This window comes from Lygodium microphyllum, chromosome 11, assembly GCF_053477565.2.
Source record: "Lygodium microphyllum isolate KBCC chromosome 11, Lygodium_microphyllum_v1.1.10, whole genome shotgun sequence".
Lineage (NCBI taxonomy): Eukaryota > Viridiplantae > Streptophyta > Polypodiopsida > Schizaeales > Lygodiaceae > Lygodium > Lygodium microphyllum.
Genome location: NC_141145.1, coordinates 34,833,793 through 34,846,528, shown reverse-complemented (window position 1 = coordinate 34,846,528; position 12,736 = coordinate 34,833,793). Strand labels below are relative to the sequence as shown.

At 44.6% G+C, this 12,736-nt stretch overlaps 1 pseudogene; it reads right to left on the bottom strand.

Annotated features, from left to right (window-relative positions):
* Window positions 1-7,804: 7,804 nt before the first annotated feature.
* Window positions 7,805-9,529, bottom strand: LOC148028696 (uncharacterized; annotated as a pseudogene).
* Window positions 9,530-12,736: the final 3,207 nt, after the last annotated feature.

The following is a 12,736-nucleotide window of genomic DNA, read 5'->3' as shown; positions in this document are numbered from 1 at the left end:
CAACATACCAAACATCTTCATGTGTTCCCTTTCCTGTAACAGCATTCAGCATATGCTGCATAACGAACAAACGTTCATTTTTGTCTTCATTTTGTCGTGAAGACGATGCATAGTTTCCTTGCTGCAACTTACCACTGTGGATATCATCTTTCTTAGCATAACATTGGGCTGCAATATGACATGTTTTGCCACAGTAGTGGCACACAATACCAGAGTTGTTAGAACCTCTGTTCTGCCATCCACCTCTTCCTCTGAAGCTCCCCCTGCCTCTAAAGTTACCACGACCTCCTGAAACCTGCATATTGCCAAATTGCTGATTCAATCTGTTTTGCTGGTTGTCACTACCACGTCCTGTACCACGGCCTCTTGAAGAGAACCTGCCACGTCCCCTTCCTGAACTGGAGTAGAAAGCTTGGACCTGTTCACCACTTCTTTCAGATGTCTCACTCTGCATGTTGATCTCTTCAGTGATCATAAGAGAGACCAATTCATCGAAATCTGGAAATGGCTTTCTGACATATACGGAAGTTACAAAAGACTTCCAAGCCTTTTCATTGTTAAGTCCACCCAAGGTAGACGACACCAAATCATCATCATCGGGCATTGCATCAATCGCTGCCAATGCATCTGCAATGCTTCTTACTTTCAGTGTATACTCATTGATAGACATCTTCCCTTTCTTTAATGTATTCAACTCTTGCTTGAGTTGAATCTTTCGTGCCTTTGTATTTACAGAAAACATACTTTCAAGTATGGTCCAAGCTGCATATGAATTCTCTGCATTTCTAATGTGTCCCAGCATATTATTGTCAATTACTGCAGACAACCAATACATGACCTTTTTATCCTTTGCATTCCATTCCTTCCGTGCCTTTGTCTCTTCTGCAGTTGGAGGATCACTCATCTCCAGTTCATTTTCTTCACCTGAAACAAACTCGTAGAGGCCTTTTCCAATAAGGAAGTTCGTGACACGGAATTTCCATGAAGGGTAGTTGTTCTTGTCGAGCTTCTCAATGATAGGGCTTCCACTGTTCTCTGCCATTATCACAAAATTAATACCAACAGCAAGTAAATCTTCTGCAACCCTGGACCTGTAGTGCACAGCAATACACTAGACAGCCTTTTTAACTGTCTGCTCAACAATACATGCAATCTGCAACCTGTTTGCAGATAAACCTTGTGTTTACTCACTGGTAAACACCTTTGAACTTACAGATCTGAAATCTGTAACCTGCGCACCCACTTTCGGTCAATACAGTCGAAGTCACAGCGTACCCTGAAACTGCTATCTGCAAATCTCACTGCAATCTGAGATTTTTTCTCTGCCCTGCTTCCAGTGCCTCCGCAGGCACTATCGAAGAGAAAGAGTTGAAGGATGGGAGAGCTTCTTACCCGTGGCTTGCTTGCTCGAACCTTGCTTCTTCTCCTTTGCTTCAACCTTCGAAATCAGCCTCTCTCAATGGCATGGCTCTGATACCATGTCAAGAATCGCCTGGTGGAGGGGGTTGCTCAAGATGCTGCACCGAACACACACAGAATGCACAAGGAGAAGCTCACTCAAGAGACAAGAAGAGAGATGGAGGCCAAAACGTTTTCTTGCTGGTTTCTTCTTCTTCTTCCACACTCTTTTCAATGTACACCAAGTATAGATAAGATACAACATAAAAGGAAAGTGGCCTACTAAGTCAAACAATGCATAACCGACTACACTAGTCGATTGGCGCTATAACTATGCCAGCTGTAAATAGGTGTAACAACCTGAATATAATAAGTAATGAGTCAGTGGCCATGTGAGAGTCATAATGACCACCGACGTGCTAAGTGTAGACGTGTGGACCCATCTAACCAGGCGGTCCATCATCAATGTCCGCATGTGTTGAGCTTGTCATCTCAACACTCAGGGCAAGGTTGAGCACCCAACAAAGCAAATAGCACAATCATCTAACAGCCACGAGAAAATCTCCAAGCCACTGTCAAAGCCCCTTAGGAGTCCTAAGTCTCCTGCTGCACCCTCTTCCCCTACACGGACACAGGAAGCACAACACTCGTCAGGCGCAGCTATTCAATCCCAATCTCGACCTACATCAAAGCTTCCAAATGTCCAAGAGGCAGGACACGACACCACCCGTGGCTCTTAGCCCAAGGTTATGCCTATGCAACCTAAGGTGGCTAGCTCAACTGATACTCGGCCTACACAAGGGAATGCTCTAAGAACAACGACCACTTCTAATTGCCCTAAGGACTTGACACCGCAACCCACCAAGGGTAGCCAACCCACTAAACTAGCTACTACTACTTCCAATCAGGAATCACAGCAGTCACAGCCCTTAGCCGTGATAAGACCCCTTGCGGACGGTGTCCTTAGTAGTTTACCTATGGAGGAGGTGTCGCAACCAACTCCCTCGAAAACTCCAGCACTTTCAGAATGCCTAAAGCCTAGGCTGGAGGAGTTAAACTCAAGGGAGTTGGCTGAAGGGCTAGACTCTCTAAAAAGGGAGGTAATTGTGTTCTCACAACCTAGCATGGCTATTCAGCAAGCCACGGCCATGTCCTGTACGGACACACTAGAGAAAGAGAATGCTGAGGCTCAACCAAGCACATCAACGGTTGATCTAGTTCAGGGTCCTGAGTCGTTGAGCGATGCACCTTCATTGATCAAGAAAAAGAGGAGAAAACAACGAAGGTAACAACAATCACAGGTGGTTGTGGACCCCAAGAACATTGAGACAAAGGGCGCTGGAGAGCTGATGAACAAAGCATCGAGTCTATCCACCAATGAGCCCACTGATGCCTCTCCTAATAGCAGTGAAACCTCAGATACACTGGTGTGCTCTGAAAAACCAAAGCAACCATTGCCATCAACAGTTACTCGCAACACTCTATCCACTGACAATGGAACTCGCATTGACCAATCAAGAGTGGATATAACATAATCACAACAGGGTGACAAATCTATACCAGTCACATCTAAGAAGAACCATGACAATATAGCAGCAAAACCTCAGGAGAAACATGAGAACCCCAAGAGCATAAGAAATCCTAGCGCTGACCAATCTTGCTCATCTAGGCCTGAGCCCCCAGCCATGCTAAAGCCTAAGGAAACTCTTAGAACTTTGCATGAGATAGCAACCGAGCAAGCCCTCGTTGAACATAGAAGTGTCACAGAATGCTTAACTGAGTTGGATGCTAAGCTCAAAGTGGTCGCACGTGTCTATGTCCTTGCGGACATGGGCACAATCCCCAAGGAGCAGCTTGGAGATTACTTGACATTTCCTGTATCATGGGAAGAACAAGAACATCTTAACGAGCACTACGACAGGCTCCTGCATGAACGCATGCGACTCATCTCTGATGAGGAGGCTGATGAACTACGCTTAACCGTCACGTTCAATGAAATGCTCTGCCGACCGAAACTCGTAGATATAGAGCAACTAAAACGACTGTCAGCAGGCCAGAGTCAATTTGAGCAGTGTTGGTGCGAAAGCCGCGTTGTAATGGCCGAACTAGGGGCTCAAATCATGACGGTCTCAGAAGAGCAATTGGCCAAATGGCGATCTCAAAGAGACCCAACCTATGTGGCACCAACTTCCCTTCGAGTGCTGACTGCCATTCGGGGTATGGCCTTAGGTGGAACTAGCCAGGAGAACGCTCTGTTTGATAAGGTTCTCACTGAGGAGGAGTTACATATAGCCAGTAGACTCGGACAAGGTTCCATGCTACTCGATGTGACAAAATATCTATCGATATTAAGTAAGTTGCCACGAATACTAGATGCGTGTGCCATACTTCGGTACAACCCCGAGTTCTACACTTGGTTCTTACCCTCGTGAAGTGACATGGATTCATAAATATGTATATAAATAAACACTGCTTTTTGTGTCACCGTGTATAAACAATGTCAACACACAAGCAATGATAGTCAAGCGCAGGGAGAAGAGTTGGGTCAGATAAACTAAGCTCCTTAAGTCCTCCTCTCATCACGCATTTAAAAGCCGTGTGACCATCCCCACCTCCAAGTGAAGGGCATGCAACCCACACTGCCACCATAGGAAGCCTTGACCAACAACTCTGATGGTGTAGATAGAGTGTAGTCCCTTTCAATACACCTTCTTCCCTTTTTGGTCTATCCTTTTGAGGATGTGCCCGGTCCCACTCCATGAAAACTAGTCCACACAACTTAGAATTAGACAATGCCTACTAATGGTTGGAGACAAAACGAACATCATCATGGGGGCCATCCCTCTACAACAAACACCGCATGCCTCACCCCTCCCCTTCTTGTCATATGCGCTTGATAAACCACACTAAAATCCCTTCTATGCAAACAGTTGTATCCTATATCCAGGTCTAACCCTTGGATTGTATCTTGCAGGATTCCTTTTTTGACGGGACACATGGAGAACCATGGACATCTGGCATGCAAAGACGCGCTTCACAAACGACGGGAGCATATGGCACGCGCCCCTCCACCGGAGCGCTATGTGCCCACCCTCAAGAGGTATGCCAAGAAGCGAGGCCCTAAGCGACACTGTCCAGGACGAAGACCGAAGAATCCTCGAGTCAAGAAATTCGAGACTCAAAACGCGCAACAGGTGACAACACTAGTGGCACAAACCCCCAACTCATGCTCGGGCACCAGATGCTCAAGGGTAGAAAGGGCAGCTCAAAAAAGGGAAGAATTTAATGAATTGTTTAAAGACATTCTGGAAACGGTAGCGGCCCGGGACTACACCATTCATGTCCTGGCTGACATGTTCCCTGCCCAACCCCACGGGAGCCCCACACCAGCAGAGCCCCAATCACTCGGCCACCCAGACTCGCCCCGCCTCGTACAAATAGAGTAGCCCCATATTGTATAAAGGGCGTATCAAATGCTACCTGGCCATCACTTTTTGTCTTTAAATGGTTAAGTGTGACATGTTCCCGAATTGTACGAACTTTTCATATCTGCATTTAATATATTTCACGTCTTTAGCAAGAGATAAAGCTAATCCAGCGCAGGTGATAAGTATCTAAGTCAACACCATAGAATTCAGATAAGTGATGCCTCCTTGCATTGCACTGGTTTATTATAATTGCGACATATACCATGCATGTACTCTCATGAAGCGACAAGTGGATACAGGATGAGACAGGTCTTTGGCGAAAGTGTTCAATGCCCGATCATCGCAAAACCATCGACCCCACAAAGAGCCGCGACAAAGCCACGCTGCCGACCGCCCACATCACATGGCCCAAAGCACATTCATGGGTCACGCTCCCTTTCTGGGTCAAGCTCTATAGTTGGTTCATGGCAGTCATTACCTCAATCGTACCAACATTGTGTGTGCCGCAAGGAAGTTGCAACATCTCAAGTGTGTCTCCCCATCTCAACAACAGCTTCTCTAACAACGAGGCTAGGGCACAATCATCATTGTACTATCCATTTCCTGAGCCTTCGAAGCTTGACATTTTCTAACCCATTGAAAGGCTGATAGCCTCAACATATTGTAATGGTTGTACTCAGGAAAAAAAAAGAGAGAAAAAGAAACAAATGAAAGGATAAGAAGCACCCACGATCACAGCACATCACCTAGGAGTCCTCAAATTAGGTACGTCTAGTGACCTTGGTCGCCTGGCTTCGTCCCTAGTCCCCTAGCCCTTTAGCATCACCCACAATTGTTCAGGGCACATCAAGGGCAGGACATACCTAGGGAGCTTGTCTTGCCTATGGTTAGACCTGTCACCCTGACCCACTTGCACAATTCCCTCTTGCACTCTGCCTTAATACCATTGCAATCCATTGTGGTAAGCACCACATGATTGGCCATGAAATGTACACTGTCCTCATCAAGCAAGTCCAATAGCTTCCTGCTATACCGAAAGTGTGGTGTCCCTGTATTCAATTATGCTCCATCGTGCAGTCACAATGCAAAGGATGTCTCATATACCTTCATGTGTACTTCTTCTCAACATGGACAACTTTGCTTCATCCACACATTGTTATGAGAAACTAGCCCACGGTCTTCTAACTACGTAATATCTAAGTATGCATGAGCACTTATATAATATCTGCACCAAAGTATATACACAGTTTGGGTCCTCAAGTGCAGGACAATACTCTCAGCTTGCTTAGAGTTCGACCTGTCTCCCAAACTACTCAAATATGTCTTGTGCACGATAAGAAGACTACCCCTTAGGGAGAGACCACACGAGAGGTTTTCAAATTGCAAGTATTGAAGCCTCCAACGAAATTTCAATCACTCTTCAGCGACACCCAACCCTGAATGCTTATCCCTTACCATCCGACAAGCCTGCAAAGAATCGACATGTGCAGAATCCCCAATAAACCAACACTTGTGCTGGCCGTCAATGCAATCCCAAACACAAATTCGCCCTACCGCCAACTCCAACAACCTTCCACCAGCCACCTTGGCCACCAACAGGCCCTAGGACCTTCTTCCACACCACCACTAACACTCCTCCACGGAAACCACAGGCGTCCTCATCACCCACGTCTTCGGTGCATGCTACAGCCTGCTACCTACGACGGTGAGTGCCATGGGACTGGCACTCGTCTAGGAGGGGGGTAATGTTAACCCCAACACGAAGAAAGCAAAAGGAAGTGGAAAAGACGCAGGGCAAAGGCGAAAAAAATGTAGCCCAACTAAAGAAAGAAGAGGAGAAAAGGCCAAAAACGCAAGGGCAACCTTAAAAGTCCAAGGCAAAGGCAAAAGGGGAAAGGCGCATTTTAAAATAAAAAGGCGCACCCTGAAATCTTGTAAAAGAGCGTCGGGCTCTCGCCCGTGCAATTTGTAAATGTAGACGGGCGGTGGACAGGAAGCTAGGAAGATAGAAGGACAATGGGAAAAAGGGCCTAAGCTACGGTCGGCCATGTAAAAAAGGGGAAAAGGGGATGACCGCCCAAAAGGGATTTAGGGTTTTGTATATAAAGTTGAAAAGAGAATGAGAAGCTCATTCTTGTGTGTGGCAAAAAGTAGCTCTCTTCTTCTTCTTCTTCTTCTTCTTGCTTACTTGAGATTGTGCTTGAGAGAGGGAGTGTGAGAGTGTGAGGGAGTGAGTGTGTGAGGGTGAGGGACCGAGGAGGAGAAGCTCACCATCTTCTCCTCTCTTCTTCTCTTCTCTTCTCTTCTCTTCTCTTCTCTTCTCTTCTCTTCTCTTCTCTTGCTCGCGGCAATGGAGCTTGGAGCGTGGAGCTTGAGGATGGAGCTTGCTTGAAGCTTGCACTTGGATCATGGAGCTACCGGAGTGCGCGGGAGAGGAGGTAACTCGATCGGCATGAGTGAAAGCTCCCACACATGTCCAAAAGTATTCACTTGCATGCAACCCTCCTCTCACACCTCTCACAAGATGACAAGAAGATACCAGGGAAGGGGACCCCTAACTCTCCACTCTCCTCTCCTTTTATAGTTTTTTACATCCTCCCTTACGTTGGACATGCTTTTACTTTCCCAAAAAGCCTTAGGCTTTTTACAAGGTGAAGGTTTTTTAAGCCTTTCTTCTCTTAAGGCTAAACGTTTACACGCTAAGGCACACTTTTTAAAGCTTCAAAAGCTTAAGCATTTAAAAATAGCCTTTAAGGCTATTAAAACTTCCTGCTTTTCCTGACGCGTTACTTGGCTTGTGAGATGGATTATTAATATGCTATCCTTGCTGGCTCTTTGCATGTTTTTATGGCTATTTTGCTTTCGTGTTTTTCTTCTCCAACGTCTGATACAAGAAACTGATCATTCCCATCAGCAAAATCGTACTCCTATCTCATCTTCCTCCATTTTATTCACCGACTTAATGTTCTGCTCTTCTACTATGCCTGCTCCTTCCTCTGTTTCTGCTCGCGCTCCCATTTCTCCTTGGCTACCCTGAGTTCAAAGTCCATGACGATGGAACACTGACAAAGTGAGGATGAGACGTCCCTCTGTCTGTGCCTATCGGCCTCCCTCTGCCGATCTTCCTCATCGTCATCTTTCTCTCTTTGTATCCTTCTATGTTTTTCATCAAATGTATCCCCTCTATGCCTCCTCTTCCGCCATCCATCTTCTTCACTATCTTCTTCTTGCTCCTTCATCAACCTTTGCCTTCTCTCTCTCTCTCCTTCTCTTTCTCCTTCTCACGATTCCGCAACCGCTCTCTATCCTTTTCATGCTCCTCCCACATTCTCTCCCTTTCTTCATATGCCCGTTCAGCTTCTCGACTTCTATATTCACGATCTCATTGTCGTCATTCTCACTCCCTTTGTCTATCCCTATGAGAATCTGACCATCTCCCACAATCAAACGAGCTTGTTTCTGGCTTGTCAAGCTCAGAGCTTGCTTTGTTCTCACTTGTTTTGCTCTTCATTCTTTCCTTCATGTCCATCATTTCTCCCACCATCAGACTCACCATCTCTGTATTTTCTAGGAGCTTCTGACATTGAATTGGATTTACCAGCATCTGAAGCACTAGGTAGAGATGGTGGAGGAGGGAGAGGTTTCAATTTTGCCCTTTCCTCTAACATGTTTGTCAGCGTTTAAGTGCACCATTATCAGCTTCTTTATCTGCATCATTGACAATGCCAAATTTCTTTCTCTTTCCTCTGAACCCTGCTCTTCAACAGATGCTTCTTTTTTTGAGACATCTACAACAGGCTGCTTCATAGGTTCAGGCACATCAACACCAGGAGCTGTCTCCACCTCTGTGTCTACAGACTGACTGTTTTGTTCCTTCAACTGTTGCTCTCTTTCAGCCTTCTTCTGAACGTAACGTTCTAAATATTCTCTTGTTGCTTGGTTAACATTGAGCACAAGTTCCTGCCCCTCTAAGCTGAATTTGTTTAGCAACCGTAATGCTCAAAGCACTCCTTCAGCTGACTCAAACTCACAGAATCCAAATCCTTTAGGAGTTCCAGTAGTTGGGGCACGTTTCCAGCTCTTTAGAGGCCCGCATAGCTCTAAAATAGACCTTAGAATCTCATCATCCACCGTTGGAGCTATCTTTCCAACATATACTGTGGTCTATGGCTTATCAGGTAGAAGAAGAGGGCCAACACCCTTAGCACCCAGATTTGATCCCACATGCCCCAACGGAGACTTGGGAGGAATGACACTTGGATGCAGTATTGGTCGTGGTAGAGACAATGTGCTACCTACTTGAACTGGAGGTCGAGAAGGAAAAGAGGGAGGACGTACCATGGGTGTAAACACGGGTACACGGGGTGCCATGCCTGCAGGAGCAGAGCCAAGAACTCCACTAGTTGTGTCAAAAAACTTCTTGAAATGTCATTTTGTGGGTTAGATTCCTCAACATGTGCTGGATTGAAGAATCGCTAACAGTGCTCCATTAGTAAAAAATCTACTAACAATGTTGAAAATGCCTCCGAGCTGATCAAACAAAGCCCCTCCTTCACTCAACAAAAGTGCAGTTCTTCCAAAGGCATGTCTTGTCTCCCTGAAATCTTCCCATGTGCAGCTCTGGGTTGCACATATTGCCAAGGTTGCGAACCAAATCAGTCCTGAGGGAGAACAACATATCCTGCATAATACCTTCCTTGCATCGTACCCAAAGCTCTTGAAGTTTCGTCCTAACCAAAGCCTCATCATACAAAGCTGCATCCTTTTGAATGCTAGGAGCAAAACCATTCTTGGAATTTTTTTATTTTCATGCAATGTGCCCTAGCAGAAATATGTTTTGGAAGGAAACTCCGTGCACAACCATACATGATTTGATAAAACATGCTATTAATCGAATCCATGACATGCTACCATTCAAACAATGCTCACACAAAAAATATGGATGCACGGAAGATATTTGTGCCTAGCCTATCTAGAGGTGATTGTGCATCATGCAAGATGCAAACAAAATTCCTTAATTAATTAAAAAATCCTTATCCTCACTTATCAACTCTCATAAAAAGATATGATATATTCCGCTCCTCCCATCCAAAAATCTCACAATTACTCTAGAAAATGATGGTCCTCAAGATGTTGACCAAATATGAACAACCCTTCTCACAATTGATGGCGTCCTTAACGACCCTCTAACTCACCCAACCACCTTACACTCTCAACTAGAGGTTCCTAACTTTGTGATGAGCATCCCAAATGGTACGTGCAAGAAATGTGCGTGCTCAATGACAGGTGCTCTCTCATGTGCACGTGCACCTAAATTTTACTGCATATAGCTCCAGCAGACCTCATGCCATGCTAGTGCTCAAGGATGGTGCAAAGTGTGCATAATCCCAACCCATGGCATGGAAGTATTTGATAAGAACAGGAGATGACCCCCGAGTGCATTGCATCAACAAGTGCAACATGAAGTGCTCGTGAACCCATTATCCCTTGTGATGTGCAAGAGTCTCGACAAAAAAACATACCTAGCTCCTCAATGTTCAATAGCTATTAATAAACACAAGCTTCATCCTGTCCAAAAACATACCAAGCTCGACCAAGGCTATCAAGTTCCACACTCAACAATTCAAACAAAATGACAGAAGCAAATCCTAGGCTAAACAAACACAAGAAATCCAACTACGAAACAACAAAACAAACTATCACACAAACAACTAAGCTAGCATAAATCAAACCTAACTACAATTTGACTAGGGGTTTTCAATTTTAGGAAAAATGCTTGACAACGGCCAGGGGACTCCTCCATAGTTTACTAGATTAATGATGCAAGGTTTGTAATGAGTGTTATAGCACCATAACATCTTGAAAGCCCAAAATTTTTTGTATACTCTATCACATTGGAATATTTATTTATATATACATAATATCTCATGCGATGTGTACTGAATTCAAATAATTGAGTAAATTTATTTTGTTTTATTTCTTGAAACGCACGACTCTTAATTTTTGTTTAACGTACGAACGCATCAAAAGTAGTAATACGTATGGATACAAGTTACGTTATTGCTTATGCACAATCGCAAGTACAGTACTACGTGTTGAATTATGTTAATATATGCAGATGCGTCATTCACGTACCACACATTATCGTCACACTTACACAATCACAAGTGCAGTACTACGTGTTGAATTATGTAAACGTATGCGAATGCATCATTCACGTACCACACATTATCATCACACTTATATGAACCACACATTTATTTAATAAATATTTATTTGTAGGGACAAAGTAAAGTATCTTATATTCATCAAGAAAAATACATGTGATGGCTATTAGTGATGGTAGATACAAAAAGCCGATAGCCAACAAGAACTCTCAATTGTTCCTTGGCTTTTTCATCGATGGAGAGGAGGGGCTAGCTTCCGATGAAAATATAAGTTCCTTCTTTGCTTCAAAAACGATGCGCTCCCCCTTGAGCTCTTTCTCCATGAGAAGCGGATCCGATACTTTAGCGAGGTTGCCTAATGTCGCAAGCACACACATTGCTCCACCCCGCGTTTGGTCAAATAAGTAAAGAAGCTTTGGCTGCTTGATTAGCACCACCTTCTCCAAGCTAGATGTCACAGGTATTGCTTGAAAAGGACCAAACTTGGTCAAAGCTCAAATTTTCATGATTATTTTTTTCCCTCCTGGTGAGCACTTCTTATGGAAGACCACCAAATCTGCAAGAAGGTTACCGATATACTCCTTAAGAGCTGCATCCTTGCATCAATCTGTATGTCGAGATCCTCCTTGCCTTGATGCAAACTCATCTATATACAGTATGTCCTAAATGACAAAGTCAAATCAAACAATATATTAAATGACTAACCTAGAGTTATCAAAAAGTGTTGAAACTTGATGGTAGGGTGCGTCGGGTCTCCTAGAGTCCACGGTGAAATCTTGGCCAAAAATGATGCGTGCAGCTGCCCTGTCCGAAGTTTGGCGTCTGGGCCACTTTATTGAGCCAAAAAGTGGCCCCAGACGCCAAACTTCACCCAAAAAGTTTTTGGCCAAGATTTCACCGGTGGACTCCGACAAACCCGACGCACCCTACCATCAAGTTTCATTGCATAAAAATATATGGTAGTTAGAAATCTCACCTTCTCCAGATCATCTTGTATCTTCATTTCCTTGTGCGCCAGGGAGGCACCTCTTTGGGCAGAGGGATCTACAAACTCCTTGGTAGGAAGCTAGGGCCTTGGTCTGAATAAATCATGATGTAGTGCTTCAAATTTAGCATCGGGCACAAGGTGATCTTCTTCAACCGAGGTAATATGCTCCTGTGCTATCGCACTCACAATATCTAAGCTTGTGCCATCATATCTTCCAATCTCTGCCATTGTTGGATGCACATCCATGTAATCATAATCGATCATGTCTTCCATTAAATCCCTGACTAGGATAGAAAACAACTCTTCTTCCTTCATTTCCACGTATTGCAGTACATTTGATAGAAGCAAGTATTGTACACCATCTACTTCAATGGGTGTTAAGGAGGCAAGGTTGGGTTTGTCGACTTGTGGCTGTTCTGAAGAAGATGGCACCATAAGAGCCAACCCTTGCTCTGTCACCACTCGATGTTCCTCTTCAACATTTATGAGCTCTTCAATCGGTTCTTCTCTCGTGTATGTGATAGAAACAACCTATGGAGTTGTATCTTCATCGCTCTCCTCCTCTAGGGGTATCCAATGCAAGGAGGTAAATTGCCAATACGCAATCACACTCCACGAGATCCAAAGGTGATGTACCTGGTGCACTTCCCATGGGAACAATGCATACTCTATGCGAAGGATCCACATGGGCCAGACACCTATTCACCCCTTTTTGGTGATTCTTCCCTGCCTAAAATACCATGAGCTGTTCCAGA